The sequence below is a fragment of the Ceratosolen solmsi genome, unplaced genomic scaffold, assembly GCF_000503995.2.
Source record: "Ceratosolen solmsi marchali unplaced genomic scaffold, CerSol_1.0 scaffold69, whole genome shotgun sequence".
NCBI lineage: Eukaryota > Metazoa > Arthropoda > Insecta > Hymenoptera > Agaonidae > Ceratosolen > Ceratosolen solmsi.
Window position 1 is genome coordinate 181,957 of NW_011948464.1, and position 7,057 is coordinate 189,013.

A 7,057-nucleotide genomic window follows, 5' to 3' on the forward strand; every position below is an offset into this window, starting at 1 on the left:
TATCAATTTGACAATATGGTTTCAGAGGCTAATACAAGATGATTCCATTTTGTTGTAATGATATTTTATGAATATTTTCATAGATAATATGAACCCTATACAAAATTACTTACAATCATTAGATTGGTATATGTGTAGAAGGTGAAGATACTCATATGTATAATGTATATAAATTTAGAGTATATACAAATAAAACTTAGAATCAAAAGATCAACACTGAAGAATCATATCAAAGACCTTATCTATTTTATCACATTTTGAACTTTATATTTATTGTGAAATATAATTTTACTGATTCAACACTAGATATGGGCTAAAACTGGGAAAGTTTTTACCCACTATAAAATAATACAATGTACTTAAATTTTATTTTAAATAATACATTAGTTCCAGACTTATAATCAAATGATTGGAATTATATTAATTCTATAATCTGTGCTATTTAATTATATGTGCTAAATAGTAATATGTATGCTATTTTATTATATGTGCTATAGAATAATATATACGCCATTTAATTATATATGGTATATAATAATATATACGCTATTTAATTATATGTGCTTAGTAATAATACATACGCTATTTGATTAAATGTGCTATATAATAATATAAATGCAATAAAATATAAATTCCATATATATTATGTTATTTAAAATGAAATTTGATTTTGTCAAATATTTTTAATTAGTTACTTTTTTAAATTACTATTTTTTTCAGTAAAATGTTTTTTCCAATTGGCTGGCCTCGTGTTTTAAGATTTTCACAACCAGAAAAGATATGTTCTATCACTTGTAATCGTGATAAAATTCTTTTTGGTATTCTTACTGTTGATGGCATTAGCATTTGGTGTTGTAAAGTGAGTATTTTTTCAAAAATTTTTTAAGAAAAAAAAATGTTATTCATATATTGATATTTCTTGCCAAATCAAATTTTAATTTTGAGCATAGTTTTATAGTTCTTTTAGACAGATATTGTTTGGAATTCCAGCCACCAACCTAATCGTAGTTCAAGGTGGGTGGATTAGACCGTACCACCAGTTTAATGGTGATAGGGGGGATAAGTGAGAGGTTAATGCATCAATTCAGTGTAGACACAATTGAGAACGTCGTCCGGAAGTGCAAGGGTAGAGGGTTTAGTCCAGTTTATATATGATTGCGTACATTTAGCGTTGTAATTCTTGGAAGCTCTGGTGAATTCTTTGAAAGCAAGCTTTAGTACGTTCGAGAAGCTTATTTTATTACTATGCGGACATAGTACGCGGCTTAAATTTACATCGAAATTTTCGTAACGAATAATTCAAATATTACGCCTTAATCTAAATATAATGTATCAAACAATAAATTCATTTTTTGTTAAGTAGTTCAATCCTGAACAGATATGAATTACTTAAGTAATGTATTTCTTTTTGCAATCACAATATATTAACAATATATTAAATTAATTATAAACATTTGATTTGAACAAGAATTTGATTTATTTTTATTTTAATGCACGTGCTAAACGTAACATTATCATCGTTCGGCGAATGCTTTACGAATCTTATCAAAGCGATAAGTCTCACTATTTAATTTCCAATATTTACCATAAGTAAATATTATATAAAAATGGAATTAATATCTAAAAAATTTATAAATTATACTGTAATAAACTTTTTGAAGTGATATGGAATGAAAAGTTACTAAGTATTTAAGAATTTTTAAATCTTAATTAAAATGTGTAAAAACTCGAAATAAAAATATTACTAATAATTTAGTACACACATTCTACATATATATATTGAATTAACAAAATATTCACATGTGCCTTTGTTGTAAATATTTTGATTATTTATTTATTCATTGAAATGTATTTATTAATTCGTTGAAGGCCTAGTTTCTTAATATATCTCTAGAAATTATAGAATTAATTTAACATTTATGCATTTTTGGGCATTAACTAGTATTTCAAAAAAGCGTGTTTAATATTAGAAAAAATGATGAGACGATTAAGTGTTGTGCCCCAAAATAACGGCAAATTATACGTTTAAAATTGTCGATATAATATTCGAAAGTAAATATTAAAATTTAAAAAAATGTTTAGAATACAAAAAGCAAATGCAAAAAATCATATTAAACGACAATTAAATTTAATTCAATAAATTCATTTTGTACAAAATGCAACTCGTCATTCCGACTTGTTTTATCAAGGCCGGTTCGACGGATACAATTTGATGCCGTTGACAACTCAGAGACCACGGGTGTTGTGTTGTAGCGATGAAAGATCACAAGTGGAAGTGATATTATAATAATACAATAAAGGTATGGCTAGAGTATGCTATTTATTCTGTTATTTATTAATGACAAGGTTGACTGGTATTACTATTATTACTTGTAGAACTAAATTCTTGGATTGAAGTGATGCGTTACGGAGACAACTGTACAATAATCTATGCAACTTGATTGTTGAATACGAATGGTGAATGGCGCGAAGTTTCATTCGTCGACACTAGCACCTTTTGAACGAGCACGTTTGTGAGGTTGAGGTTATGAATGCAGCTTTATGATTGAAAGATATCGCAAAGTGGCGCGAAACTGGATTGTCGACACTTGCGCTGGGTTTTGCTTACTTTCGTAAGCTTCCGAACTTGAACTAAGGTGCGGGATACTAAAATGAGACGCCCCTGGCGAGCGCAAACCTGGACGACGCGTACTGGAATTTATTCCGCACTGTCGTATTAAGAGTAGCTTCCTCATCCTTAGTGCTTGTCGATGTAATACTCTGAATCTCAATATATATATATATATATATATATATATATATATATATATATAATTATTGTAGTAGATACTACTTACAAAGACTAATCATTGACTCGTCTTCGGACTCTGATAGGCGGATTGTCGTAGCTCCCTTGGAACAAGTAACTACGGTTTCTTGAACTGCGTTAGAGGACATACGGGTTTATGTCGTAGTTCTTCCGGGGCAGTAACAGTGTTAATGGACAATCCGAAGAAGTGTATGTCGTTCCCGAAATAGCGCTAAATGGACTTTCACTAAAACTTAACTGAGTATGAAATGTCTCAAGGGTTTAATATATTGAGAGAGTATTACTAAAAGAGAGATATCAAAAAAAGGAGAGACACTTCAAAAAAGAGTAATATTACGAGAATACTACTAAAGAAAAAGCTGTCAAGACAGTTAAATATCACGAGTGATAAGTATTAAGAGTAAATAAGTATTGAAAATTGCGCCCCTTAAATACATTTGCTAACCATGAATTTTACTTGAACCCCTTCCCTTATTTGAGCAAGCGAAGTTTTTAAATCCAAATACAAATTTTATGATGTTACTTGCCAGATGTTTTATTGCACTGACAAAAAAAGGATAAATGTTCTCGCATTCTCGAACACATTTCTAAAAAAAGATAAACTAAATTGCTATGACCCAATATAAACAGTAATTGCAAACAAGTAATTGCAATTTAACTGCACAGAACGATATAAGTAGTAATTATACGGAATTGCCAGCAACTTAGTGTATAGTATATAACTTAACTAGTATATTGATGAAATTATAGCACACTACTAGTTGTTCAAAAAATAATTCCACAAATATGACTCATCAGCCAAACGTGCAAAATCAGCATAGAACAAAAAAACCACTAGATGTTGTGTGGGATTGCTTGGCAAGCAAAGGATTAATACACTGATTCAATAATTAACACATATCTTTATTATTGCTGTTTATTCCATTAATTTACTTTATTTCCAAGTTGGAATTATTAACCATGTTGAATTTACAATGACCTTTATATTTCTTAATACTTTTGTGACGTTGAGATATATTCTTTTATTGATGAACTAGAGGATAATTACTTTTTTATTCTCTGCATGTAACTGGTGAAATTATGATTTACTGTAAAAGGAAATAGGTTATAATCTATTGAATATTATCACCTTAGAGGTTATGATCGTTGTAGTTATCTGATCGAACACTACAACCTTATTATGTTTCAATGCAACACGTGTGCAGTTACCTCTAAATAATGGGTCGTGTAAGAACCTAAATTAGAGGTTATGCGGAGCTGTGCGCCACTTGTGGCGTTAACACTGATCGTTGTTGATGATCTGCTCTTACAGTGTGGTGCGAATAGCTGTGCGTTGAATGAAATGAAAAGCTACTGTGTGGCGTCTATAGCTAGTCGTGTTTTGTAGAGTATGTCTGGGAAGCTTCACTAATCAGACTTCAGTCGTCCGTTTTCAGAGTAACCCCGAGAGATATAGAATCAGTACTAGTGGTAAGAACTTACTTGCAGTGTAACGTGATTTTTCTAATCTCTCTTGTTGACTTGATGTGAAGTTCCCTTTTTTAGTTTGCACCTCTTTCAAGTTTCTTTCTTGTCTCCAAGTGAGATTACAAATGGTCTGTCCTATGCAATCTAATCTGGATGAGATCAATATTAACTATATACTAATTCACAATCGTAGAAAGAACTTTTACTAGACTCAGCTGAATGACTCGTCTTTCTGGTCCTCCTCTGTGAGAGTAAGTCGTGACTTATCCTTTCAATCAGGAGAAGTATAAGAATAGGAATAAGTGGTGGTACATTGCATTGTCCTTCTTAAATAGTTCGCTGATCCAGTTCCACTTGGGACCCCTTCTTCTTTCGATTGTCTAATCAGAGGTTACCTTGGGCAGCATGATGGATTATACACACCTTCATTTCCACTTCCTTCCGGGCTCAGTCCCGAATATGCTAATCGGGAAAGTGTCGGAAGTGGGGAGCCTTTACTATTGGCCACCTCTCCCTTTCCTGGAACTTGGCAAGATGAAGGGCCCTCTTGGGCGTGGTCGATTTTCTGATGCGATCGACTTGATGCCGCGTAATTAGGAATGTAATTAGGAACAATGCAATTATTGTCCCAAAAGGCCGAGTGCGCACGTACGCCTATTGCTTGTTGTCGCACGTGCCGAGTTTTGGGTTGCAGTGAATTTCCAGGAAATGTTTGTACTCGATAGTTTACCTGTATTCGACACTCGGTCAGAGTCTACGTATTCTTAGCAGTAAACACATAAAGTTTACTGTACCGGGAAAAATATGAGCACGCTTATAAATAAGCAAGAGTAAATAAGCAAAATATTCACTGGAATTTTTCCAGATGTATTGACCGTATCGAGTGTCCAGCGACCGTGGGAAGTCGTGGCAAGAAATCGTTCTCGCAATTTTGAAGACTAGCGTACTGTGTTTTTTATCAATACACATACCGGCAAAGAAGCCACAATATAAGACATTATATGAGATTTGAATTTTTTATGTAAAAAGAATATATGAACTGAAATTCATAATTGCATCTATATAATATTCCTGCTACATATTTCCTGACCACATAACAAGACGACTAATTTGAGTGTTTACGACAAATAAAAAAATTATTAATACATACTTTCCGTGTATATAATTAAATTAATATTACTAAAATTCGAAGTAAGGGATAATACGTAATTTAAATGAGATGTTAATAAATAAATGAAAAATGAAAGAAATAATTTCAAATCTGAGGAGATAGAACAAACGACCAATACTTATTTTTGTAGTGGTTTAAAATATTACCTTCCACATTTTTATAAACAATACAATTATTATTTGAGATCGAGAAGATTTCTTAATACATTAGTATACAAATACAAACTACTTTTTATACAAATGAAAGAATATCTTATAATACAATTGAAACAAAAACTATAATAGCTAAACTAATACGTAATTAATTAATTTCATAATAATTATATTAAAATATGAAAATTAAAAAAAAGAAAATATGTGTTTACCTTTCAACATCACTTTGATAGATAAGAAAATGATAGTAAACATTCTCATTAAATAGATTATAGTTAATCTTGAAATATATTATTTGTGCATGTAAATTATAATTATATTTTATGTAAATGTGAATTAAAAATATATTATATATACATTTTTATTTTTAATAGTTGATTTATTTTACTGAATACAATATTAGATATAAAATGAAATTATAAAATTTTTTTCTTTCATATTAAACATGGAATAAAATGGATATCAGCCTTGCGTTCCTCTTGTTTTTCAAAAACGCTCGAAAGAATGTTTACAAAAATATGGTGAAAATTTCATATTAGAATGGCGCCCCGATTCAAGTATGCTTGCCATAGCAGTGAGTATCATACACACATATTTATGTAATATATAAATATATGTATTTTACAAATCCATATTAATTGTTACATTTTATCATTAAAAAATGTAATATATTCTATCCTTATCAATTACTGCGTTGTAATACATTACTAAGTGATATACTGTATTATTTAATATCCACAGCGGTTATAGCAATCAAAATAGCACAAAAAATACTTGGGATCATTCAACCCTGACGAGTTTCCACGAATTTAAGAAAAAGTGGGTCATACGCGCTGTGCGGCGCACGGCACGCTCACTCGGGCTAATGTTTATAAACAAAACTCGGCAAGTCCGAGCAGGTTTTACGACATGAAATCTAATATACTATAAGATCACACAAAAGTATTACACCCTACTTTTCTTCCGTCGAATTCTCGAAGATTCTAGATTTTTCTTTCTACGCCTCGTGCAAGAATTAGTACAACAACGACGATGCCTTGTTGCCAGCTAAGTGAGCCGCCACGTGGAGATATAAGGTAAGCACGCGGCGCGCCTCGCTCTCTCGCTGAAAATCTCTCTTGCTGAAAACTTCTTGCTTGCTGACCGGCTCTCTTGCCGAGCCACCCTCGCTCAACTGCGCTTGCGGCTAACATCTTGCCGTGACCCGACCGCAGTGACCGACCATAGTGTACCTATCTAATCATCTACCAGTAGAAGCCATGGCACATGGGTCTCGATCTGCCCTCAGCAGGACCGCCATGGAACGGTCGGTATTTTCAGCAGAGCCGCCACGGAACGATCAAGCCTTCGGTTCGTGCGCGTATTCAAAAGGCTCATACGCTCATTGTAATCTTACTTCGCGCTCACTTAAGTGTAATTGCCGCTCAGTGTTTCAGTATTCTGTGAAGAAGACACGTG

General features: G+C 32.3%; 1 long non-coding RNA gene across 1 annotated transcript; it reads left to right on the forward strand.

Moving 5' to 3' along the window:
• Nucleotides 1–251: 251 nt before the first annotated feature.
• LOC105366947 (uncharacterized) lies at nucleotides 252–6,167 on the forward strand. The gene is made up of 3 exons (XR_913039.1): nucleotides 252–355; nucleotides 721–859; nucleotides 6,066–6,167. It is a non-coding gene; the product is annotated as an uncharacterized LOC105366947 (long non-coding RNA).
• Nucleotides 6,168–7,057: the final 890 nt, after the last annotated feature.